Raw genomic sequence first — 25892 nt, 5'->3', positions numbered from 1 at the left:
AGCGGTGCTGGAGATGGCGGGGCCCAGTTCAGCGGTCCTTGCCTTGAAGGGCCCAGTTCAGCGGTTCTTGCCTTGAAGGGCCCAGTTCAGCGGTTCTTGCCTTGAAGGGCCCAGTTCAGCGGTTCTTGAGACGGCGGTCCCCAGCGGAGCGGTGCTGGAGACGGCGGGGCCCAGTTCAGCGGTTCTTGCCTTGAAGGGCCCAGTTCAGCGGTTCTTGCCTTGAAGGGCCCAGTTCAGCGGTTCTTGCCTTGAAGGGCCCAGTTCAGCGGTTCTTGAGACGGCGGTCCCCAGCGGAGCGGTGCTGGAAACGGCGGACATTCTATGGCCAACTGCTCATTGCCTGGTGGTGCCCTCCTGGGCAGCGGGGATGGTGCTCCTTCAATGCCCACCTGGGCTGTGGGTGGTGGGGCCCTCCTGGCCAGCTGGGCTGGGTCCTCCCTGGGCAGCGGCTATGGGGATGGTGGGCTCTCCCGGGGCAGCTGTGCCTGTTCCTCCCGGGGCAGCGGCTATGGGGGTTGCGGGCTCCTCCTGGGCAGCTGTGACGGGTCCTCCATGGGCAGCAGGCCTGCTGCCTGACTTCTCCGCCTTGCTGCCCTTGCCCTCCTTAGTCAGGAGTCTGTGGCCCTTTCCTCCCTTTGGAGCTGTGGCTGTTGACGGTGGCTGGCTAGTGTCCTGGGGGGATATCGAATCCGGGCTCCGGCGGCGGCCCTTCCGCCTTCTGCTCCTCTTCCCAGGGGGTGGGCTGGCTGTCCCCTTGCTGCTGGGCGAAGATCCAGACCTGCGGGCTGGTGGGCTCCAATACCCCTGCACCCTTGTCAAGGGGGCTGCAGGGCTGGTGGTGGCTGAGGTGCTCTTTTTACCCCGACGAGAAGGAGGGGGGGGGGCTCAGGGTCAGGAAAGAAGGTAGCAGTAGAGAGATAGATTTTCTTGGGACAATGGAGAGTGGTAGGTACAGTGGGTATGGGAGTGGAGGGAGAGGATGTGGTTGTAGGCGAGACAAGTTTGCTGTCTTTGGGTGCAGGTGCAGGAGCGGGAGGCTGTCGTGAGGTGGATGGCTGTTGGGTGGGTGGGTGGCTGCGTTTGTGTGGTGTGGAAGAGGGGGTGACAGACACAGTGGGAGAGGACACAGGGGACGTGTAAATGGCAGTGGGGGTGGTGACTGCACGTGTGCGGACTGTACTGGAGGGTGTGCTGGTGATGGAAACACTGGCTGATGGTGAGGTGAATGAAGGTGTGAGTGTAGACATCACAGGGAGGGAGGAGGGAGACGAGGAGGTGGGGGTCACAGAGGTGGTAGTGACTGTTGGCATGTCTGCATCGGAATGTTGCTTGTGTGAATGTCTGCGTGATCTGTGGTGCTTGTGTTTGGATGAGCTGCTCTTGGGTGTTGAGGTGTGTGCAGGCTGGTCTGATGGTGTGGGTGGGACAGGCAGAGGAACAGGAGACTGGGAGGAGGGAGTTAGTAGAGGGAGGCAGGAGACAGGGACAATGGCTGCCGTCAGTGCTGAGGCCAGAGCCTGGAACGATCGCTGATGGGCAGCCTGACCCGAATGAATGCCCTCCAGGTACGCATTGCTGCGATGAACCTCCCTCTCCACCCCCTGGATGGCATTCAAAAGGGTAGTCTGCCCAACAATGAGCGTTCGGAGGAGGTCAATGACCTCCTCACTGAGGGCAGCGGGGGTAACAGGGGCAGGGCCTGAGGTGCCTGGGGCGAAGGAGATGCCCGGCTTCCTGGCAGAGCGGGCACGGGGCGAACGCTGAGGGGCTGCTGGGAGGGCGGAGATGGTGCGCTGGGTGGCGGCTGTACCTGTAATGGCGGGGGGCACGGATGGTGCCACCCCCGCAAGGGAGCTCCCTTCCGAGGACGTGTCCGTGTCGCTGCAGGCTCCAGTCGTCCCCGTTGTGGAGCTCCCCTCGCCCTCCGTCTCACTGGTCCAGTCAGACTCTGTGGCATGGCCCTCCTGGGCCATGTGAGATGCAGCTCCCTCCTGCCCCGATGCCACTTCTCCTCCACCTGATGATGCTGATGCACACAAGCACAGAAAGACAAACAAAAAGGGGGGGGGAGAGAGAAATAAAGAGATTTTGAGTACATGGATCACCGGTACAGTTAGCGGACATGACAGACACAGATGCCCCCTGCACTAAGTTGCGCACTTGGGGTCCGCTACGCATTCCGTGGAACATGCCCTACACGCCTAGAGTTGACAACTGCACCCATGGATGACACGGTCCAGGGATGGCTGTACTGACACACTACTGAGGGTGGTGGCTGGGGACACAGGGGCTTACGGGGGTGCCCAGCCTACAGATATCGCCCTGGCCTAGGGGGACCCACAGCCCTCCTCCCCCACCCAGACACCTCCACTGCGCGACAACAGAGTAGATAATGCTTGTACTCACCCCCTTGTGTCTGCTGTGCTGCCCTCACGCGCCCATCCAAATCAGGGTAGGCCACCGCCAGGATCCGGAACATCAGGGGGGTCAGTTGACGGCAGGCACCCCGCCTACGTTGGGAGGCCATCCCCAGCAGAGACTCGGCGGTCTTCTTGGTCCCGCGGCGGATGTCCTCCCACCTCTTGCGGCAGTGGGTGCCCCGTCGATGGTGGACCCCCAGGGTCAGGACTTCCTTGGCGATGGCACGCCAAATCCCGATCTTCTCATGGGCGCGGACCTATGTGACACGTACAGGGAGGGAGAAATACCACGTTCAAGTTTGTCTGCATTTTCGTTGCCAGTGGCCCAACGCCCACCATCCCCGCCAGGCCCAACATGCCCCCCATCCCCGCCAGGCCCCCCGCCATGCCCCCCGCCAGGCCCAACATGCCCCCCATCCCCGCCAGGCCCCCGCCATGGCCCCCGCCAGGCCCAACATGCCCCCCATCCCCGCCAGGCCCCCCGCCATGCCCCCCGCCAGGCCCAACATGCCCCCCATCGCCGCCAGGCCCCCTGCCAGGCCCAACATGCCCCCCATCCCCGCCAGGCCCCCCGCCATGCCCCCCGCCAGGCCCAACATGCCCCCCATCCCCGCCAGGCCCCCCGCCATGCCCCTGCCAGGCCCAACATGCCCCCCATCCCCGCCAGGCCCCCCGCCATGCCCCCCGCCAGGCCCAACATGCCCCCCATCCCCGCCAGGCCCCCCGCCAGGCCCCCCGCCATGCCCCCAAGCCAGCCAGTGGCCCCAAATCCATATTGAATTAAACTCACTTGTTGGTCTGGAGGACCGTAGAGTAGCGCATACTGGGGGAGGACCCCATCCACAAGTTTCTCCAACTCCTCTCCAGTGAAGGCAGGGGCCCTTTCCCCAGTCGCAGCAGCCATTGTCCCTTCCAGACCGAGGTCACAGCAACACTTGCAGTATAGGTCCTCTCCTGTGAAAGTTCAAGTCGCAAGTGGATAAGTAGATAGAAAATGGCGGTCACGCCCGCGGCGGTGCGTACCGCGGCGGTGCGTACCGCCACCGCCGGCGCCCTTCGCCATTGGCTCCTGAAACCCATAGGCTTCAATGTTAACCAATGCGGCTTCGCGCTGCGGTCTTCGACCGCCGACCGTCGCGGTGTGCCACGCCAGCGCATTGACCTCACATCCCATTGTCACACTTCACAGGTCAGGCAGCCGCCATTTCGAGGGTCCACATGGCTCAATTTCAACTGCGTCACACAGGCCTAGGCCTTGCATAGCCACTCAGACACGCCATTCACTGCATAGAGAATCGTTTACTGTGCAAGCTGTGAGTACGTACCTGTGGGTTGCTTGACTCTGTGCTCCATGTTGTCCTTCCTAGGCACCGTCCGGGGGTTTGGCGAGGAGACGGATGAATCCTCGCGTGTACCGACCGCTGGTGGACCTGTCGACAATGGAAGAACGCCACATTATCCTGACCTACCGGCTTGACCGTGCCACTATACATGAACTGTGTGCCCAGCTGGAGCCCGACCTGATGTCCCCCATCCGCCAACCCACAGGGATTCCCCCTCTGGTGCAGGTCCTGTCAGTACTCCATTTCTTGGCAAGTGGGTAATTTCAGACAACAGTGGGAATTGCTTCTGGGATGTCTCAGCCCATGTTTTCGAAGGTGTTATCCAGAGTGTTGTCTGCCCTGATGAAATACGTGAGGAGCTACATCATTTTCCCTGAGGTGGGCGAATTGGCTACAGTGAAGGGTGATTTCTACGCCCTTGGACATATTCCCAACGTCATTGGTGCCATTGATGGGACCCATGTGGCTTTGGTTCCCCCAAGAGACAGGGAGCAGGTGTACAGGAACAGAAAAAGTTACCATTCCATGAACATCCAGGTGGTGTGTTTGGCTGACCAGTACATCTCGCATGTAAATGCCAAGTTCCCTGGGTCAGTGCATGACGCCTACATCCTGAGGAATAGCAGCATCCCTTACGTGATGGAACAGCTAGAGAGACACCGTGTATGGCTATTGGGGGACTCTGGGTACCCCAACCTGTCGTGGCTACTGACCCCAGTAAGGAATCCCCGGACCAGGGCAGAGGAACGGTACAATGAGGCCCATGGGCGTACTAGGAGGGTGATCGAACGCACCTTTGGCCTCCTAAAGGCCAGGTTTAGGTGCCTGCATATGACAGGTGGATCCCTAATGTACTCACCTAAGAAGGTGTGTCACATCATCGTGGCCTGCTGCATGCTTCACAACCTGGCTTTGCGCCGCCAGGTGCCTTTCCTGCAGGAGGATGGTCGAGACGGTGGTGTAGTGGCAGCTGTGGAACCTGTGGAGAGTGACGAGAAGGAAGACGACGGGGCTGAAACAGACAACAGGGACAGAATCATTGAACAGTACTTCCAATAGGACACAGGTAACAATTCAAACATAATTTAGTAAATGTGAACTACTCTCCTGCATCTCTGCTGCCTGTCTATTTGCCCCAGTGTATGATGACTGAGTTGTGGCTTTTCCCTCCCTATTTCAGATCTGGGGTCCCCACTATGAGTCCTGTGCTTCGTTTCCCCATGGACTACAGCTTTGTGGCAGCTGTTTGTTGACTTCACTATGTACAAGGACATATTTGCACTGTCATGTCAATTACAATATTTTGAAATCACAGCCAGACTCCAGATAGTTTTGTGCAAAATGGGTGTTTATTTCAGTGCTCAAAATGGGATGGGTGGTTTCAAGTGGGTGGGGGCTATGGTGAAGGAATGTCCATGGCAGAGTCCAGAGTAACAGTCACACAGGTGCATTGTCCAGAGGCCTGTGGAGAGATGGAGCATGGGCAGTTCAAGGATGGACAGGGTGACAATGTGGGACAGTGGGATGACATCAGGTGGTATCCTTTGCTGGCGGGGGTCTTGACATCCTACTCTGTCTTCTTGCGAGATCTCAGGGCCCTCTTGCGGGGTGGTTCTTCTCCTGCAGGAGGTGGGGGTCTGGTGGGCTGCTGTTGTGCGGGGGCCTCCTGTCCACTAGCGCCGGCGGAGGTGGTTGGCTGTTCTTGGTTCAGGCTAGTGGCAGGGGCCCTTTGTTGTTGTTGAGTGTCCGTCCTGGTGTTGATGAGGTCCTGCAGCAGCCCTACCATGGTAACCAGGGTGGAGGTGAGGGCTCTGATGTCCTCCCTTTACCCCCGATAGTGTTCCTCCTGCAGTACCTGGATCTCCTGGAACCGGGCCAGTACCGTCGCCATCGTCTCCTGGGAGCGGTTGTATGCTCCCATGATGGTGGTGAGGGCCTCGTGGAGAGTGGGTTCCCTGGGCCCGTCCCCCCCCTGTCGCACAGCTGCCCTCCGAGTTGCCCTGTTTCCCTGGGCCTCTGCCCCCTGGCCGGTGTGCCCACTACCACTGCCCCTAGGTCCCTGTTGTTGTTGGGGTGGTGGGTTATCCTGGGTGCCCTGTAGTGGTAGACACACCGCAGATTGACGCGCCCTGGAGACAGAGGCATGGGCCCGCTGGGTGGGAGCTGTGCTGGTGTTCCCAGAGGGGTTTGGGTCTGTAGTGGCCTGTGCCTGTGTGAGGGGAACCGACTGTCCAGAGGTCCCCGATGGTCCGGGCTGGTCATCAGTGTCCAGGTCGACAGAGCTGCTGTCATCGCTGACGGCCTCTTGGGTGGGGGGTGTGGAGAATTCTGGGCCCTCCGTGGCGGTGTGTTGACGGTCGGGTCCTGCAGGGGTATAGAGGTATGGTTATGGTTTCAATGTGTGTCATATGGGTTTATCTGTGGGTTCCCGTGTCCCCAAGTGCTGGCATTCGTGTGTGGGGGCTTTGGTGAGGGTGGCTTGTGGGGGGGATGTGTACATGCATTGGGCATGCTTTGGTGATGGGTGTCCATGCTTAGTGGACGCATGCAGGCCTAGGTTTTGGGATGTTTGGGTTGTGATGGTGAGACATTGGCAGGGAATAGGTGTGCTGGGGGTGGGGGTGAGGATGGTGGTGGGGGTGAGGATGGTGGTGGGGGTGAGGGTGGGGGTGAGGATGGTGGTGGGGGTGAGGGTGGGCTTCGAGGATGGGGGTGAGGGTTGGGGTATGATTTGGCATGCAGGTGGGGGGGAAGCAGTAGTGAAGCTTCAACTTACCAGTATCCATTCCTCCGCCGACTCCTGCGAGGCCGTCAGGATGCAGGATGTTCAAGACTTCCTCCTCCCATGTTGTAAATTGTGGGGGTTGAGGTGGGGGTCCTCCGCCAGTCTTCTGCACGGCGATGTTGTGCCTGGATACCATGGAACGCACCTTCCCCGTAGGTCGTTCCATCGCTTCCTGATGTCTTCCCGATTTCTGGGGTGCTGTCCCACAGCGTTGACCCTGTCGACAATCCTCTGCCATAGCTCCGTCCTCCGGGCAATGCTGGTGTATTGGACCTGTGTGCCGAATAGCTGGGGCTCTACCCGAACGATTTCCTCCACCATGACCCTGAGTTCTTCGTCTGAGAAGCGGGGGTGTCTTTGGGGTGCCATGGAGTGGTGTGTATGATGTGTGGGGTGGAGTATGTGTAGTTAAGTGTGTTGAGTGTGGTGGTGTGTGTTGTTTTGTGTGTGGATATTGTGTGGGTGATGGTGTAGTGTGCCTCTGTGTGATGGTATTCTGTGATCGCTGCTGTGTCTCTCAGTGCTTCTTTCTGAATTTTTGATCGTAGGGGTTTGTGGGTGATGTGGGTGTGTGTTTTATATTGTATTGTGTGTGTGGGAGTGGTGTGTGTATGTGTATCAGGTGTGTGGAATTCAAATCGGCCAATGTGGCTGAGTTTTGTTCGTTTGTGTGTATTCTGACCGCGGCGGTGTGTACCGCCAATGGAAAACCGCGTTTGAAAGACCGCCGCGTGGATTCGTGGGTCGTAATGGCATGGGCGTATTTCTGTTGGCGTGACGGTGGAGGTTTGGTCACCTCCACTTTTCCGCCGACCGCTGGTCTGGCGGTCTGTTGTGGCTGTCGGATTTTCGGAGGTTTGGCTGCTGCGGGTCAGAATGACCGTGGCGGGTTACCGCGACTGCGGTGGAATTATGGAGGATTTCTGACCGGCGGTAGGCGCCTTTTACCGCCGAGGTCAGAATGACCACCTCTGTCAATCCCATGCTTAAAGATTGTACAGTACAACTAGCAAAGGTTTTGTTCCTATCTAGCTCGGCATGAATAGCACTGTGCTGATCCTATGCTGAAAAACTTTGCTAGGTAAACAGACGTTTGAGGTGAGCAAATCTAGAGTATTGCTGGTATTGCAGGGTGCTCTCTACTCTAGCTGCTCTCCACCTAAACTTGGGAACTAGTCAGAGTTCTCTTTTCTTTTTTTGCATAATGTATGTGTCACTCTAACCCTGAAAGGGATTTATATATCTATATCTATATCTCCATTATGTATCTTCTTTACCATTCTTTTCAAACAAATTCTCTGGGGATATCTTTAGTATCAGCGGTTGGTTTTCACTGTCATTGTAGAGTCCCTGGATGGCTCATACTCCTCTGAAAAGACTGGTACTTACTATATTGAACTATTTTCTCCAATCACAATCCCTTCTGGGTGTATGTAAAGTGGTGTTCTCTTGACTTCCTTTGCTTCTAAACCGGCCTTTCCTGCTGCGTGTCCTTGTGTGCACAATGTGTAATTCCACCTGACAATACTCTTTGGGATTCTGGGTTCTAGGAGGATGTGTTCAACTATCCAGTCCAATCCTCAAGTAGTACATGAACAGATCCATCTGACATATTTTTGGTTGCATCATTCCGATGCGATTCTCCTTGCAGAGGCATGCTCAAATCATTTCACTGCAGGAACATGCCCCCAAAATGTTGAATGGGTGAGCATTCATGCGCCGAAATGTCAGACCATCATGATCTGTTTCACTTTCCCATACAGGGACTGCTAGAGTGGCTGCAATCCATCAGCCATTTGATGAATACATGGGTGAATTTATAGTCGCTGATGTTAATTGATCCGCATTTATCTGTGTGCCCATGTGATTCTTTCATTGCAGCAAGGCGGAGACACTGGCAATGGCATCACTCCTGCCCAAAGCAATCCTCCTCACCTTTAAACTCACCCATGTTGCCATATGATGAAGGGTCAAGAGGCAATTCATGTCTCTGTTCATTGAGCTACTCCCCTACCTGAGAGTAGTAGCTATGCTGTCTTAGCTTTGTTGCATTTGTATTGTATTGTCCAAAGTTTCCTGAAAGGCAATCACAGTTAATTATTGTTCATCCAGTTATAGGAGACAGCTGCTGGTCTGCTGCTTTACCTGCTCCTTGTGCCAAATTGTCTAGTCTTTCATTTTCACTTATGAGACCAGTTGAGTTGCCAGTCACCCCTCTTGTATTGAGTATGTTCCACAAATCCCTTTTCCCCATCCCATTTTAACTCTGCGATTCAGATTCCTTGTAAATGTCTACATTTATCAGGCATATCATACATAGAAAAGATTAATGTTACAGGTGCTTGTAGATAACCAATGTTAGAATATAAAAGTGTCTGCTCCCTTTAATTGATCATGTCTTTCTGGCTATACATTCAATTCAATTCAAGGTGTTTTTATATACCCCATAACTACCCGACAGGGCCTCCCAGCGCTTATTGCAACAGATTCTCTGGTAAACCAGAAACGACCTAAAAGGCTAGAGCCTCCACTTTTAAAAAGGTGGGTTTTAAGACGTTTTCTGAAACCGACTTCCACCTGTTGGCTTCTGAGGTATACAGGAAGGGAATGCCAGAGCTAAGGGACAAGAAATGAAAAAGAGAGCCTACCACTTCTTGCTCTTTTGACCTAAGGCACCTCCATTGACAGCTTGATCTCAGAGTTCTTCCTGGAACTTAAGGGGTGAGAATGTTCTGAATTATAAGTGGGCCCTTTCGATGGATGGCCTGATGTGCAATACAGAGGGTCTTAAGAATGATCCTTTTTTGGACTGGGAGCCAGTGAAGTGCTGCTAGAGTTGGTCTAGCTGATTGGTGTTAGGTATTTTGAAAGGGACCCTGGCAGCTGTGTTCTGAAATATTTGGAGTGCCCTTATCACATATGTTTGACTCCCTAGAAAAAGGGTGCCCCCCATAATATAACGGTGAATTTATGAGATCCTGCACAACTGTCCTTCTGGTGGAATTTGGAGGAATGTGTATAAACTTTGTAAGAGCCTTAAGAGTTCCAAAACAAGATCCTGCAAGTTATCTGGCCTGAGTCTTCATTGGAGCTTTTCATCAATCCAGACTCCTCGAATTTTTACTGCTTGAGAAGGTATTGGTAAATCCTCAAGTTGTTCTGGCCATTCCAGTTCCATCCATCTTAACCTAGTGTTTCCAATACCAAGTACCTCAGTTTTGTCGATGTTGAGTTTAAGGCTGCTTGAAGACATCCAGCCTGTGACCTCCTTAAGGCACGAATTGAGTTATGAAGACGTTTGCATAACATCAGGAGTAGTGGCCATGATGATTTGAGTATCACCAGCATTTGACACCAAGGTTCATCGACGTGACTGAACAAGTTCCACTAGGGGACGTATGTATATATATTAAAAAGATGAGCCCTGTGGAACTCTACATTTTAATGGATGGATATTTGAAAAAAATTACCCTTCACACACCTGGAATCTCCAGTTTCCCAAGAAGGCTTCCAGCCACTTAATAATGGTCCCTGTGATTCCCACTTCCTTCATCCTCTGAATGAGGTTAGGATGAGACAGTGCTAAAAGCTGCGCTGAGATCCAGCAATCTCAATGCTGCTGAGCTCCCCTGATCAAGGATTGGGCAGAGTCCTCTGTCGATATCAGTAGGTTGGGCTTTGTGCTACATCCTGATCTCAAATCTGTCTGGGTGGGGTGGAGAATGTCATGTGATTCCAGAAAATTAGCCAAATATTTATTGAGTTGTTTTTCTATTAGTTTATTCACTGTCCGGAGCAGGGAAACTGTCTGTAGCTGTTAGCCAGAAGGGGATTTGCTGTTGTTTTTCTTAGGAATGACTTTACTATAGTGTGTTTCCATGCTTGGGGATATGGCCATTTTCCAGGGAGTGGTTGAGGATGTTCATAGGCCTGGACAAGAGAACATTGCTAACTTGACCTAAAATATCAGGCGGGCCGTATCTAAAGGGGATCCTGATTTGATTGACTTAGGTGTAGATTCCAAGATTTTGTGATTTAGTACTGGGAAAGCTGACAACGTAGGACCTGACCACTGTCTGGCCCGAGCACTAACAACAGGTGAAGCAGATAGCGGAAGAAAGCTCAAAATGTTGTTAACTTTGTTGTGAAAAAAGTTAGCAAACATGTTGTGACACTCAATTGAATTTGGGGGTCATGTAGAGCATGAGGAAAGTGTCGTGAAGCTCTTCGCTACTTTAAATAGCACCTTAGAGGAGTTGGATGCATTCTCTAGTTTTATTTCAAAGTGGAAACTTCTGGCTTGTCTATGACACACTTATAGTTTTTTAAAGATGCTTTGTAGCAGTTTTTAGTATTGCCATTGTGGTTTTTCCTCCATTCTCTCTCCCTCTTTTGTTGCTTCTCTTTTTAACAAATTCAGCTCTGGGGTATACCAAGGGGCCATATCTTTTGATTGATTAGATTTGGTAATTTTCCAGGGGATTCGAGAGTCTTATGGGCATATTCATACTGTGTTTGCGCCGGAATTGCGTTGTTTTTTTTTACGCAAATCCGACGCAAAGCTAACTCCATATTTATACTTTGGCGTTAGACCCGTCTAGCGCCAAAGATCTTGGAGTTTGCGTCATTTTTTAGCGTGGACGCCTACCTTGCGTTAATGATATGCAAGGTAGGCGTTCTTGTCTAAAAAATGACTCCAAGGCATGTGCGCCTTATTTAAACTCCCATGCAAAAATAACGCACGGGAGTGGGCGGGTCAAAAAAAATGAAGTCCAGCCGCTTTTGCGTCATTTTTTAACGCCTGGTCAGGGCAGGCGTTAAGGTACCTGTGGGCTCGGAAGGAGCCCAGAGGTGCCCTCCCATGCCCCCAGGGACACCCCCTGCCACCCTTGCCCACCCCAGGAGGACGCCCAAGGATGGAGGGACCCATCCCAGGGAACTTAAGGTAAGTTCAGGTAAGTTATTATTTTTTTTTTTTTTTGTGGCATAGGGGGGCCTGATTTGTGCCCCCCTACATGCCACTATGCCCAATGACCATGCCCAGGGGACATAGGTCCCCTGGGCATGGCCATTGGGCAAGGGGGCATGACTCCTGTCTGTGCTAAGACAGGAGTCATTTCAATGGGGTTGGGAGTAAATAAAAATGGCGCAAATCGGGTTGAGGCCAATATTTTGCCTCAGCCCTGACTATGCCCCATTTTTTGACGCACAAGCTCCATTTTCCCCTACGCCGGCGCTGCCTGGTGTGGGTCATTTTTTTTGACGCACACCAGTCAGCTGCGCCGGGTAACGTCATTCCATAAATAAGGCGCCCGCATGGCGCTTTGGAATGGCGTTAGCCGGCGTTAACTTTTTTGACGCACAACTGCGTTGGCGCAGTTGTGCGTCAAAAAGTATAAATATGGCCTAAGTTATTACTAAGCCAATTCCCAAAAATCCCTTTCCACTGTGTTACATTTAGAGTGAGGACTGATATAGTGAGAGCTTCCGTCCATTCACTTACATTGAGCTTGGACCATAAATGCCTAGGCTTTTGAGGGGAATGATATGTGGCCACTGTTTTAGGAACTTCAAGCCACATGGGGACTCGGTAATGGTCAGACCAGAGAATCAGGATTGCATCATCTCTTGCAAAACCCTTACAATTCATAGAGACCAGGTCTAATAAATACCCCATATTATGTGTGGGTGACTAACATTTGCTTGAACTCTAAAGTTTCTAGATTTTGGGTGAGTGCTTCTGCAGTGTCACACTCATTATGCTCAAAGTGTTGGTTTAAATCCGTGAGAGAGTGAAATTAGCCTTTTGGAGGCTACATTCCTCCACTAAGTCCAGTGCAGCTGCAACAAACGGGGAGGCCGACTCAGGGGAGCAATACATTAAAATGCCTTAAAGTTGGCAGCGTGCTCCTTCTTGAAAATATTGACAACCCCTCCTCCTCTTTCATATTCCCTATCCGTACTTGCTATCGAGTAGCCAGGTTGGAGAGCCATTACTATGTCAGGAGTTGACTCATATTTTAGCCGAATCTCAGTCAAGAAGATAATGTCAGGTCTCTTTTCTTCTAAAAAGATAAAAAGCTCAGCACTATGTATGTGAGAGATCAGCAGTTTGGTATATACATCAGCTTCTTGTGGGAATGACAGGAGGAGTTAATCAGTTTAGTGCTAAAGGTCAGTGCATTAAAGTGGCCTACTTCCCAGTCACAAATTGAGCAAGGTGAAGGCATGCTAAGTACTGACATTTCCTTCCTACATTTATTAACATGCAGCTTGTCACAATTTCATACTGCTTCTGGTGACTACGTTAGTCGCAGATGCAAAATCTATAGGTTCCCTGGCCCCTAGCCCCAGTAGGATGCAGAAGAGGACAGACGGGCTTACCTTTGGCGTGCCAGTGGCACGCCCTCTGTGTGTCCACACCGCGGTAAGCCTTAACCGGTTCTGTGTCGAGGACGTAATGGTTACGTCCTGCAGCACAGTGCTGCTGTGCCCAGGACGTAACCATTACGTCCTGGGCACCCAGCCCAGAGGGAGCGCTAGCGCTCCCTCTGTGGGGTTCCCCCCCACACCCCCATCCCCCCAAGTCAGGGATGGAAAGGGAAGCCCTTCCCCTTCCACCCCCGACCACCCCCACCCCCGTGATGTCAGCGCGCGAGCGCGCGCTGACAATCACAATGCCTCCTCCTTGGTGCTGGAAGCTCAGCTTCCAGCACGATGATTGGAAGAGAAATGCAAAGCACGTGGAGGAGGCAGAGAGGCTTCAAAGGGAAGGAAAGTTAATTCCTTCCCTTTGAAGTCTCTCTCTACGTTTTGGCTGCCGGATTGTAAAGCAATCCGGCTGTCAAAACGCCCACTAGACACCAGGGATGTCTGTTTCAAAAAGGAAAGTGGCATAAGGGAGCGACCCCTTGGGCAAGGGTCGCTCCCAGGGGGGGGGCAATTTTTTTTAAAGCCTTTTCTGCCCACCCCGGGGGCAGATCGGCCTATTATTAGGCCGATCTTCCCCCAGGGGGGGCAGAAACCTCTAGGCACCAGGGATAATTTTTTTGTTTTTGTTTTTTTTTGTTTACTTTTTTGGTTTTTGAGGTGGGGAGCGACCCCTTAGGCAAGGGTCGCTTCCCTAGGGGCCAAATTGTATTTAGGCCATTTCTGCCCGCTTTGGGGGCAGATCGGACGATTTTAGGTCAATTCACCCCCAAGGGGGGGCAGAAACCACTAGGCACCAGGAATCTTTTTTTTTTCGCCGTCACACAAGGGGAGCGACCTTGTAGGCAAGGGTCGCTCCCCAGGGGGGGGGGGGGTGTAATTTATTTTAAGCCATTTCTGCCCCCCCTGGGGGGAGATCGGCCTATTGGTATTAGGCCGATCTGCCCCCAGGGAGGGCAGAAACCACTAGGCACCGGGGATTTTTTTTTTTGGCGCCAATGTCACGCAGGGGGAGCGACCCCGTAGGCAAGGGTCGCTCCCGGAGGGGGTGGGGGTGCAAATTTATTTTAGGACATTTCTGCCCCCCCTGGGGGCAGATCGGCCTATTGTTATTCGGCCGATCTGTCCCCGGGGGGGCAGAAACATCTAGGCACCAGGGATTTTTTTTTTTTGGTATGTGTTTTTTAGAGATGGGGAGCGACCCATTAGGCAAGGGTCGCTCCCCTGGGGGGCAAGTTGTATTTAGACCATTTCTGTCCCCCTTGGGAGCAGATTGGCCGATTTTAGGTCAATCTGCCCCCAAGGGGGCAGAAACCACTAGGCACCAGGGATTTTTTTTTGGTGCCAATGTCACGCAGGGGGAGCGACCCCGTAGGCAAGGGTCGCTCCCGAGGTGGGTTGGGGGGGGTGGCGGGGCAAATTCATTTAAGGCCATTTCTGCCCCCCCTGGGGCCGGCTGAGCTAAAGGCCAAAATCCACAGGCAGGCACTGTTTTCTATGAAAAAATGTGATGTGTCCACGTTGTGTTTTGGGCCATTTCCTGTCGCGGGCGCTAGGCCTACCCACACAAGTGAGGTATCATTTTTATCGGGAGACTTGGGCGAACGCTGGGTGGGAGGAAATTTGTGGCTCCTCTCAGATTCCAGAACTTTCTGTCACCGAAATGTGAGGAAAACGTGTTTTTGTAGCCAAATTTTGAGGTTTGCAAAGGATTCTGGGTAGCAGAACCTGGTTAGAGCTCCACATGTCACCCCATCTTGGATTCTCCTGGGTTTCTAGTTTTCAAAAATGCGCTGGTTTGCTAGGTTTCCCCAGGTGCCGGCTGAGCTAGAGGCCAAAATCCACAGGTAGGCACTGTTTTCTATGAAAAAATGTGATGTGTCCACGTTGTGTTTTGGGCCATTTCCTGTTGCGGGCGTTAGGCCTACCCACACAAGTGAGGTATCATTTTTATCGGGAGACTAGGGGGAATGCTGAGTGGAAGGAAATTTGTGGCTCCTCTCAGATTCCAGAACTTTCTGTCACCGAAATGTGAGGAAAACGTGTTTTTTTAGCCAAATTTTGAGGTTTGCAAAGGATTCTGGTTAACAGAACCTGGTCAGAGCCCCGTAAGTCACCCCATCTTGGATTCCCCTAGGTCTCCAGTTTTCAAAAATGCACAGGTTTGGTAGGTTTCCTTATGTGCCGGCTGAGCTAGAGGCCAAAATCTACAGGTAGGCACTTTGAAAAAACACCTCTGTTTTCTTTAAAAAAATGTGATGTGTCCACGTTGTGTTTTGGGGCATTTCCTGTTGCGGGCGCTAGGCCTACCCGCACAAGTGAGGTATCATTTTTATCGAGAGACTTGGGGGAATGCTGGGTGGAAGGAAATTTGTGGCTCCTCTCTGATTCCAGAACTTTCTGTCACCAAAATTTGAGGAAAATATGTTTTTATAGCCAACGTTTGAGGTTTGCAAAGGATTCTGGGTAACAGAACCTGGTCAGAGCCCCACAAGTCACCCCATCTTGGATTTCCCTAGGTCTCCAGTTTTCAAAAATGCACAGGTTTGGTAGGTTTCCCTAGGTGCCGGCTGAGCTAGAGGCCAAAATCTACAGGTAGGCACTTTGCAAAAAACACCTCTGTTTTCTTTAAAAAAATGTGATGTGTCCACGTTGTGTTTTGAGGGTTTCCTGTCACGGGCGCTATGCCTACCCACACAAGTGAGGTATCATTTTCATCGGGAGACTTGGGGGGATGCTGGGTGGAAGGAAATTTGTGGCCCCTCTCAGATTCCAGAACTTTCTGTCACCAAAATGTGAGGAAAACGTGTTTTTTTTAGCCAATTTTTGAGGTTTGCAAAGGCTTCTGTGTAACAGAACCTGGTCACAGCCCCACAAGTCACCCCATCTTGGATTCCCCTAGGTCTCCAGTTTTCAAAAATGCACAGGTTTAGTAGGTTTCCTCATGTGCCTGCTAAGCTAGAGGCCAAAATCTACAGGTAGGCACTTTGAAAAAACACCTCTGTTTTCTTTAAAAAAATGTGATGTGTCAACGTTGTGTTTTGGGCCATTTCCTGTCGCGGGCGCTAGGCCTGCCCACACAAGTGAGATATCATTTTTATCGGGAGACTTGGGGGAACGCTGAGTGGAAGGAAATTTGTGGCTCCTCTCAGATTGCAGAACTTTCTGTCACCAAAATGTGAGAAAAATATGATTTTTTAGCCAAATTTTGAGGTTTGGAAAGGATTCTGGGTAACAGAACCTGGTCAGAGCCCCACAAGTCACCCCATCTTGGATTCCCCTAGGTCTCTAGTTTTCAAAAATGCACAGGTTTGGTAGGTTTCCCTAGGTGCCGGCTGAGCTAGAGGCCAAAATCTACAGGTAGGCACTTTGCAAAAAACACCTCTGTTTTCTTTAAAAAAATGTGATGTGTCCACGTTGTGTTTTGAGGGTTTCCTGTCACGGGCGCTAGGCCTACCCACACAAGTGAGTTATAATTTTCATCGGGAGACTTGGGGGGATGCTGGGTGGAAGGAAATTTGTGGCCCCTCTCATATTCCAGAACTTTCTGTCACCAAAATGTGAGGAAAACGTGTTTTTTTTAGCCAATTTTTGAGGTTTGCAAAGGCTTCTGGGTAACAGAACCTGGTCACAGCCCCACAAGTCACCCCATCTTGGATTCCCCTAGGTCTCCAGTTTTCAAAAATGCACAGGTTTAGTAGGTTTCCTCATGTGCCTGCTAAGCTAGAGGCCAAAATCTACAGGTAGGCACTTTGAAAAAACACCTCTGTTTTCTTTAAAAAAATGTGATGTGTCAACGTTGTGTTTTGGGCCATTTCCTGTCGCGGGCGCTAGGCCTGCCCACACAAGTGAGATATCATTTTTATCGGGAGACTTGGGGGAATGCTGAGTGGAAGGAAATTTGTGGCTCCTCTCAGATTGCAGAACTTTCTGTCCCCAAAATGTGAGGAAAATATGATTTTTAGCCAAATTTTGAGGTTTGGAAAGGATTCTGGGTAACAGAACCTGGTCAGAGCCCCACAAGTCACCCCATCTTGGATTCCCCTAGGTCTCTAGTTTTCAAAAATGCACAGGTTTGGTAGGTTTCCCTAGGTGCCGGCTGAGCTAGAGGCCAAAATCTACAGGTAGGCACTTTGCAAAAAACACCTCTGTTTTCTTTAAAAAAATGTGATGTGTCCACGTTGTGTTTTGAGGGTTTCCTGTCACGGGCGCTAGGCCTACCCACACAAGTGAGGTATCATTTTCATCGGGAGACTTGGGGGAATGCTGGGTGGAAGGAAATTTGTGGCTCCTCTCAGATTCCAGAACTTTTTGTCACCAAAATGTGAGGAGAATGTGTTTTTTTAGCCAAATTTTGAGGTTTGCAAAGGCTTCTAGGTAACAGAACCTGGTCAGAGCCCTACAAGTCACCCCATCTTGGATTCCCCTGGGTCTCTAGTTTTAAAAAATGCACAGGTTTGGTAGGTTTCCCTAGGTGCCGGCTGAGCTAGAGGCCAAAATCTACAGGTAGGCACTTTGCAAAAAACACCTCTGTTTTCTTTAAAAAAATGTGATGTGTCCACGTTGTGTTTTGAGGGTTTCCTGTCACGGGCGCTAGGCCTACCCACACAAGTGAGGTATCATTTTCATCGGGAGACTTGGGGGGATGCTGGGTGGAAGGAAATTTGTGGCCCCTCTCAGATTCCAGAACTTTCTGTCACCAAAATGTGAGGAAAACGTGTTTTTTTAGCCAATTTTTGAGGTTTGCAAAGGCTTCTGGGCAACAGAACCTGGTCACAGCCCCACAAGTCACCCCATCTTGGATTCCCCTAGGTCTCCAGTTTTAAAAAATGCACAGGTTTAGTAGGTTTCCTCATGTGCCTGCTAAGCTAGAGGCCAAAATCTACAGGTAGGCACTTTGAAAAAACACCTCTGTTTTCTTTAAAAAAATGTGATGTGTCAACGTTGTGTTTTGGGCCATTTCCTGTCGCGGGCGCTAGGCCTACCCACACAAGTGAGATATCATTTTTATCGGGAGACTTGGGGGAACGCTGAGTGGAAGGAAATTTGTGGCTCCTCTCAGATTGCAGAACTTTCTGTCCCCAAAATGTGAGGAAAATATGATTTTTAGCCAAATTTTGAGGTTTGGAAAGGATTCTGGGTAACAGAACCTGGTCAGAGCCCCACAAGTCACCCCATCTTGGATTCCCCTAGGTCTCTAGTTTTCAAAAATGCACAGGTTTGGTAGGTTTCCCTAGGTGCCGGCTGAGCTAGAGGCCAAAATCTACAGGTAGGCACTTTGCAAAAAACACCTCTGTTTTCTTTAAAAAAATGTGATGTGTCCACGTTGTGTTTTGAGGGTTTCCTGTCACGGGCGCTAGGCCTACCCACACAAGTGAGGTATAATTTTTATCGGGAGACTTGGGGGAATGCTGGGTGGAAGGAAATTTGTGGCTCCTCTCAGATTCCAGAACTTTTTGTCACCAAAATGTGAGGAGAATGTGTTTTTTTAGCCAAATTTTGAGGTTTGCAAAGGCTTCTAGGTAACAGAACCTTGTCAGAGCCCTACAAGTCACCCCATCTTGGATTCCCCTAGGTCTCTAGTTTTCAAAAATGCACAGGTTTGGTAGGTTTCCCTAGGTGCCGGCTGAGCTAGAGGCCAAAATCTACAGGTAGGCACTTTGCAAAAAACACCTCTGTTTTCTTTAAAAAAATGTGATGTGTCCACGTTGTGTTTTGAGGGTTTCCTGTCACGGGCGCTAGGCCTACCCACACAAGTGAGGTATCATTTTCATCGGGAGACTTGGGGGGATGCTGGGTGGAAGGAAATTTGTGGCCCCTCTCAGATTCCAGAACTTTCTGTCACCAAAATGTGAGGAAAACGTGTTTTTTTAGCCAATTTTTGAGGTTTGCAAAGGCTTCTGGGCAACAGAACCTGGTCACAGCCCCACAAGTCACCCCATCTTGGATTCCCCTAGGTCTCCAGTTTTCAAAAATGCACAGGTTTAGTAGGTTTCCTCATGTGCCTGCTAAGCTAGAGGCCAAAATCTACAGGTAGGCACTTTGAAAAAACACCTCTGTTTTCTTTAAAAAAATGTGATGTGTCAACGTTGTGTTTTGGGCCATTTCCTGTCGCGGGCGCTAGGCCTACCCACACAAGTGAGATATCATTTTTATCGGGAGACTTGGGGGAACGCTGAGTGGAAGGAAATTTGTGGCTCCTCTCAGATGGCAGAACTTTCTGTCACCAAAATGTGAGAAAAATATGATTTTTTAGCCAAATTTTGAGGTTTGGAAAGGATTCTGGGTAACAGAACCTGGTCAGAGCCCCACAAGTCACCCCATCTTGGATTCCCCTAGGTCTCTAGTTTTCAAAAATGCACAGGTTTGGTAGGTTTCCCTAGGTGCCGGCTGAGCTAGAGGCCAAAATCTACAGGTAGGCACTTTGCAAAAAACACCTCTGTTTTCTTTAAAAAAATGTGATGTGTCCACGTTGTGTTTTGAGGGTTTCCTGTCACGGGCGCTAGGCCTACCCACACAAGTGAGGTATCATTTTCATCGGGAGACTTGGGGGAATGCTGGGTGGAAGGAAATTTGTGGCTCCTCTCAGATTCCAGAACTTTTTGTCACCAAAATGTGAGGAGAATGTGTTTTTTTTTTAGCCAAATTTTGAGGTTTGCAAAGGCTTCTAGGTAACAGAACCTGGTCAGAGCCCTACAAGTCACCCCATCTTGGATTCCCCTAGGTCTCTAGTTTTCAAAAATGCACAGGTTTGGTAGGTTTCCCTAGGTGCCGGCTGAGCTAGAGGCCAAAATCTACAGGTAGGCACTTTGCAAAAAACACCTCTGTTTTCTTTAAAAAAATGTGATGTGTCCACGTTGTGTTTTGAGGGTTTCCTGTCACGGGCGCTAGGCCTACCCACACAAGTGAGGTATCATTTTCATCGGGAGACTTGGGGGGATGCTGGGTGGAAGGAAATTTGTGGCCCCTCTCAGATTCCAGAACTTTCTGTCACCAAAATGTGAGGAAAACGTGTTTTTTTAGCCAATTTTTGAGGTTTGCAAAGGCTTCTGGGCAACAGAACCTGGTCACAGCCCCACAAGTCACCCCATCTTGGATTCCCCTAGGTCTCCAGTTTTCAAAAATGCACAGGTTTAGTAGGTTTCCTCATGTGCCTGCTAAGCTAGAGGCCAAAATCTACAGGTAGGCACTTTGAAAAAACACCTCTGTTTTCTTTAAAAAAATGTGATGTGTCCACGTTGTGTTTTGGGGCATTTCCTGTTGCGGGCGCTAGGCCTACCCGCACAAGTGAGGTATCATTTTTATCGAGAGACTTGGGGGAATGCTGGGTGGAAGGAAATTTGTGGCTCCTCTCTGATTCCAGAACTTTCTGTCACCAAAATTTGAGGAAAATATGTTTTTATAGCCAACGTTTGAGGTTTGCAAAGGATTCTGGGTAACAGAACCTGGTCAGAGCCCCACAAGTCACCCCATCTTGGATTTCCCTAGGTCTCCAGTTTTCAAAAATGCACAGGTTTGGTAGGTTTCCCTAGGTGCCGGCTGAGCTAGAGGCCAAAATCTACAGGTAGGCACTTTGCAAAAAACACCTCTGTTTTCTTTAAAAAAATGTGATGTGTCCACGTTGTGTTTTGAGGGTTTCCTGTCACGGGCGCTATGCCTACCCACACAAGTGAGGTATCATTTTCATCGGGAGACTTGGGGGGATGCTGGGTGGAAGGAAATTTGTGGCCCCTCTCAGATTCCAGAACTTTCTGTCACCAAAATGTGAGGAAAACGTGTTTTTTTTAGCCAATTTTTGAGGTTTGCAAAGGCTTCTGTGTAACAGAACCTGGTCACAGCCCCACAAGTCACCCCATCTTGGATTCCCCTAGGTCTCCAGTTTTCAAAAATGCACAGGTTTAGTAGGTTTCCTCATGTGCCTGCTAAGCTAGAGGCCAAAATCTACAGGTAGGCACTTTGAAAAAACACCTCTGTTTTCTTTAAAAAAATGTGATGTGTCAACGTTGTGTTTTGGGCCATTTCCTGTCGCGGGCGCTAGGCCTGCCCACACAAGTGAGATATCATTTTTATCGGGAGACTTGGGGGAACGCTGAGTGGAAGGAAATTTGTGGCTCCTCTCAGATTGCAGAACTTTCTGTCACCAAAATGTGAGAAAAATATGATTTTTTAGCCAAATTTTGAGGTTTGGAAAGGATTCTGGGTAACAGAACCTGGTCAGAGCCCCACAAGTCACCCCATCTTGGATTCCCCTAGGTCTCTAGTTTTCAAAAATGCACAGGTTTGGTAGGTTTCCCTAGGTGCCGGCTGAGCTAGAGGCCAAAATCTACAGGTAGGCACTTTGCAAAAAACACCTCTGTTTTCTTTAAAAAAATGTGATGTGTCCACGTTGTGTTTTGAGGGTTTCCTGTCACGGGCGCTAGGCCTACCCACACAAGTGAGTTATAATTTTCATCGGGAGACTTGGGGGGATGCTGGGTGGAAGGAAATTTGTGGCCCCTCTCATATTCCAGAACTTTCTGTCACCAAAATGTGAGGAAAACGTGTTTTTTTTAGCCAATTTTTGAGGTTTGCAAAGGCTTCTGGGTAACAGAACCTGGTCACAGCCCCACAAGTCACCCCATCTTGGATTCCCCTAGGTCTCCAGTTTTAAAAAATGCACAGGTTTAGTAGGTTTCCTCATGTGCCTGCTAAGCTAGAGGCCAAAATCTACAGGTAGGCACTTTGAAAAAACACCTCTGTTTTCTTTAAAAAAATGTGATGTGTCAACGTTGTGTTTTGGGCCATTTCCTGTCGCGGGCGCTAGGCCTGCCCACACAAGTGAGATATCATTTTTATCGGGAGACTTGGGGGAACGCTGAGTGGAAGGAAATTTGTGGCTCCTCTCAGATTGCAGAACTTTCTGTCCCCAAAATGTGAGGAAAATATGATTTTTAGCCAAATTTTGAGGTTTGGAAAGGATTCTGGGTAACAGAACCTGGTCAGAGCCCCACAAGTCACCCCATCTTGGATTCCCCTAGGTCTCTAGTTTTCAAAAATGCACAGGTTTGGTAGGTTTCCCTAGGTGCCGGCTGAGCTAGAGGCCAAAATCTACAGGTAGGCACTTTGCAAAAAACACCTCTGTTTTCTTTAAAAAAATGTGATGTGTCCACGTTGTGTTTTGAGGGTTTCCTGTCACGGGCGCTAGGCCTACCCACACAAGTGAGGTATCATTTTCATCGGGAGACTTGGGGGAATGCTGGGTGGAAGGAAATTTGTGGCTCCTCTCAGATTCCAGAACTTTTTGTCACCAAAATGTGAGGAGAATGTGTTTTTTTAGCCAAATTTTGAGGTTTGCAAAGGCTTCTAGGTAACAGAACCTGGTCAGAGCCCTACAAGTCACCCCATCTTGGATTCCCCTAGGTCTCTAGTTTTAAAAAATGCACAGGTTTGGTAGGTTTCCCTAGGTGCCGGCTGAGCTAGAGGCCAAAATCTACAGGTAGGCACTTTGCAAAAAACACCTCTGTTTTCTTTAAAAAAATGTGATGTGTCCACGTTGTGTTTTGAGGGTTTCCTGTCACGGGCGCTAGGCCTACCCACACAAGTGAGGTATCATTTTCATCGGGAGACTTGGGGGGATGCTGGGTGGAAGGAAATTTGTGGCCCCTCTCAGATTCCAGAACTTTCTGTCACCAAAATGTGAGGAAAACGTGTTTTTTTAGCCAATTTTTGAGGTTTGCAAAGGCTTCTGGGCAACAGAACCTGGTCACAGCCCCACAAGTCACCCCATCTTGGATTCCCCTAGGTCTCCAGTTTTCAAAAATGCACAGGTTTAGTAGGTTTCCTCATGTGCCTGCTAAGCTAGAGGCCAAAATCTACAGGTAGGCACTTTGAAAAAACACCTCTGTTTTCTTTAAAAAAATGTGATGTGTCAACGTTGTGTTTTGGGCCATTTCCTGTCGCGGGCGCTAGGCCTACCCACACAAGTGAGATATCATTTTTATCGGGAGACTTGGGGGAACGCTGAGTGGAAGGAAATTTGTGGCTCCTCTCAGATGGCAGAACTTTCTGTCACCAAAATGTGAGAAAAATATGATTTTTTAGCCAAATTTTGAGGTTTGGAAAGGATTCTGGGTAACAGAACCTGGTCAGAGCCCCACAAGTCACCCCATCTTGGATTCCCCTAGGTCTCTAGTTTTCAAAAATGCACAGGTTTGGTAGGTTCCCTAGGTGCCGGCTGAGCTAGAGGCCAAAATCTACAGGTAGGCACTTTGCAAAAAACACCTCTGTTTTCTTTAAAAAAATGTGATGTGTCCACGTTGTGTTTTGAGGGTTTCCTGTCACGGGCGCTAGGCCTACCCACACAAGTGAGGTATCATTTTCATCGGGAGACTTGGGGGAATGCTGGGTGGAAGGAAATTTGTGGCTCCTCTCAGATTCCAGAACTTTTTGTCACCAAAATGTGAGGAGAATGTGTTTTTTTTTTAGCCAAATTTTGAGGTTTGCAAAGGCTTCTAGGTAACAGAACCTGGTCAGAGCCCTACAAGTCACCCCATCTTGGATTCCCCTAGGTCTCTAGTTTTCAAAAATGCACAGGTTTGGTAGGTTTCCCTAGGTGCCGGCTGAGCTAGAGGCCAAAATCTACAGGTAGGCACTTTGCAAAAAACACCTCTGTTTTCTTTAAAAAAATGTGATGTGTCCACATTGTGTTTTGAGGGTTTCCTGTCACGGGCGCTAGGCCTACCCACACAAGTGAGGTATCATTTTCATCGGGAGACTTGGGGGGATGCTGGGTGGAAGGAAATTTGTGGCCCCTCTCAGATTCCAGAACTTTCTGTCACCAAAATGTGAGGAAAACGTGTTTTTTTTAGCCAATTGTTGAGGTTTGCAAAGGCTTCTGGGTAACAGAACCTGGTCACAGCCCCACAAGTCACCCCATCTTGGATTCCCCTAGGTCTCCAGTTTTCAAAAATGCACAGGTTTAGTAGGTTTCCTCATGTGCCTGCTAAGCTAGAGGCCAAAATCTACAGGTAGGCACTTTGCAAAAAACACCTCTGTTTTCTTTAAAAAAATGTGATGTGTCCACGTTGTGTTTTGAGGGTTTCCTGTCACGGGCGCTATGCCTACCCACACAAGTGAGGTATCATTTTCATCGGGAGACTTGGGGGGATGCTGGGTGGAAGGAAATTTGTGGCCCCTCTCAGATTCCAGAACTTTCTGTCACCAAAATGTGAGGAAAACGTGTTTTTTTTAGCCAATTTTTGAGGTTTGCAAAGGCTTCTGTGTAACAGAACCTGGTCACAGCCCCACAAGTCACCCCATCTTGGATTCCCCTAGGTCTCCAGTTTTCAAAAATGCACAGGTTTAGTAGGTTTCCTCATGTGCCTGCTAAGCTAGAGGCCAAAATCTACAGGTAGGCACTTTGAAAAAACACCTCTGTTTTCTTTAAAAAAATGTGATGTGTCAACGTTGTGTTTTGGGCCATTTCCTGTCGCGGGCGCTAGGCCTGCCCACACAAGTGAGATATCATTTTTATCGGGAGACTTGGGGGAACACTGAGTGGAAGGAAATTTGTGGCTCCTCTCAGATGGCAGAACTTTCTGTCACCAAAATGTGAGAAAAATATGATTTTTTAGCCAAATTTTGAGGTTTGGAAAGGATTCTGGGTAACAGAACCTGGTCAGAGCCCCACAAGTCACCCCATCTTGGATTCCCCTAGGTCTCTAGTTTTCAAAAATGCACAGGTTTGGTAGGTTTCCCTAGGTGCCGGCTGAGCTAGAGGCCAAAATCTACAGGTAGGCACTTTGCAAAAAACACCTCTGTTTTCTTTAAAAAAATGTGATGTGTCCACGTTGTGTTTTGAGGGTTTCCTGTCACGGGCGCTAGGCCTACCCACACAAGTGAGGTATCATTTTCATCGGGAGACTTGGGGGAATGCTGGGTGGAAGGAAATTTGTGGCTCCTCTCAGATTCCAGAACTTTTTGTCACCAAAATGTGAGGAGAATGTGTTTTTTTTTTAGCCAAATTTTGAGGTTTGCAAAGGCTTCTAGGTAACAGAACCTGGTCAGAGCCCTACAAGTCACCCCATCTTGGATTCCCCTAGGTCTCTAGTTTTCAAAAATGCACAGGTTTGGTAGGTTTCCCTAGGTGCCGGCTGAGCTAGAGGCCAAAATCTACAGGTAGGCACTTTGCAAAAAACACCTCTGTTTTCTTTAAAAAAATGTGATGTGTCCACATTGTGTTTTGAGGGTTTCCTGTCACGGGCGCTAGGCCTACCCACACAAGTGAGGTATCATTTTCATCGGGAGACTTGGGGGGATGCTGGGTGGAAGGAAATTTGTGGCCCCTCTCAGATTCCAGAACTTTCTGTCACCAAAATGTGAGGAAAACGTGTTTTTTTTAGCCAATTGTTGAGGTTTGCAAAGGCTTCTGGGTAACAGAACCTGGTCACAGCCCCACAAGTCACCCCATCTTGGATTCCCCTAGGTCTCCAGTTTTCAAAAATGCACAGGTTTAGTAGGTTTCCTCATGTGCCTGCTAAGCTAGAGGCCAAAATCTACAGGTAGGCACTTTGCAAAAAACACCTCTGTTTTCTTTAAAAAAATGTGATGTGTCCACGTTGTGTTTTGAGGGTTTCCTGTCACGGGCGCTATGCCTACCCACACAAGTGAGGTATCATTTTCATCGGGAGACTTGGGGGGATGCTGGGTGGAAGGAAATTTGTGGCCCCTCTCAGATTCCAGAACTTTCTGTCACCAAAATGTGAGGAAAACGTGTTTTTTTTAGCCAATTTTTGAGGTTTGCAAAGGCTTCTGTGTAACAGAACCTGGTCACAGCCCCACAAGTCACCCCATCTTGGATTCCCCTAGGTCTCCAGTTTTCAAAAATGCACAGGTTTAGTAGGTTTCCTCATGTGCCTGCTAAGCTAGAGGCCAAAA

Source organism: Pleurodeles waltl, chromosome 4_2 (assembly GCF_031143425.1).
Source record: "Pleurodeles waltl isolate 20211129_DDA chromosome 4_2, aPleWal1.hap1.20221129, whole genome shotgun sequence".
NCBI classification, from domain to species: Eukaryota; Metazoa; Chordata; class Amphibia; order Caudata; family Salamandridae; genus Pleurodeles; species Pleurodeles waltl.
This window is presented reverse-complemented; position numbering follows the sequence as displayed.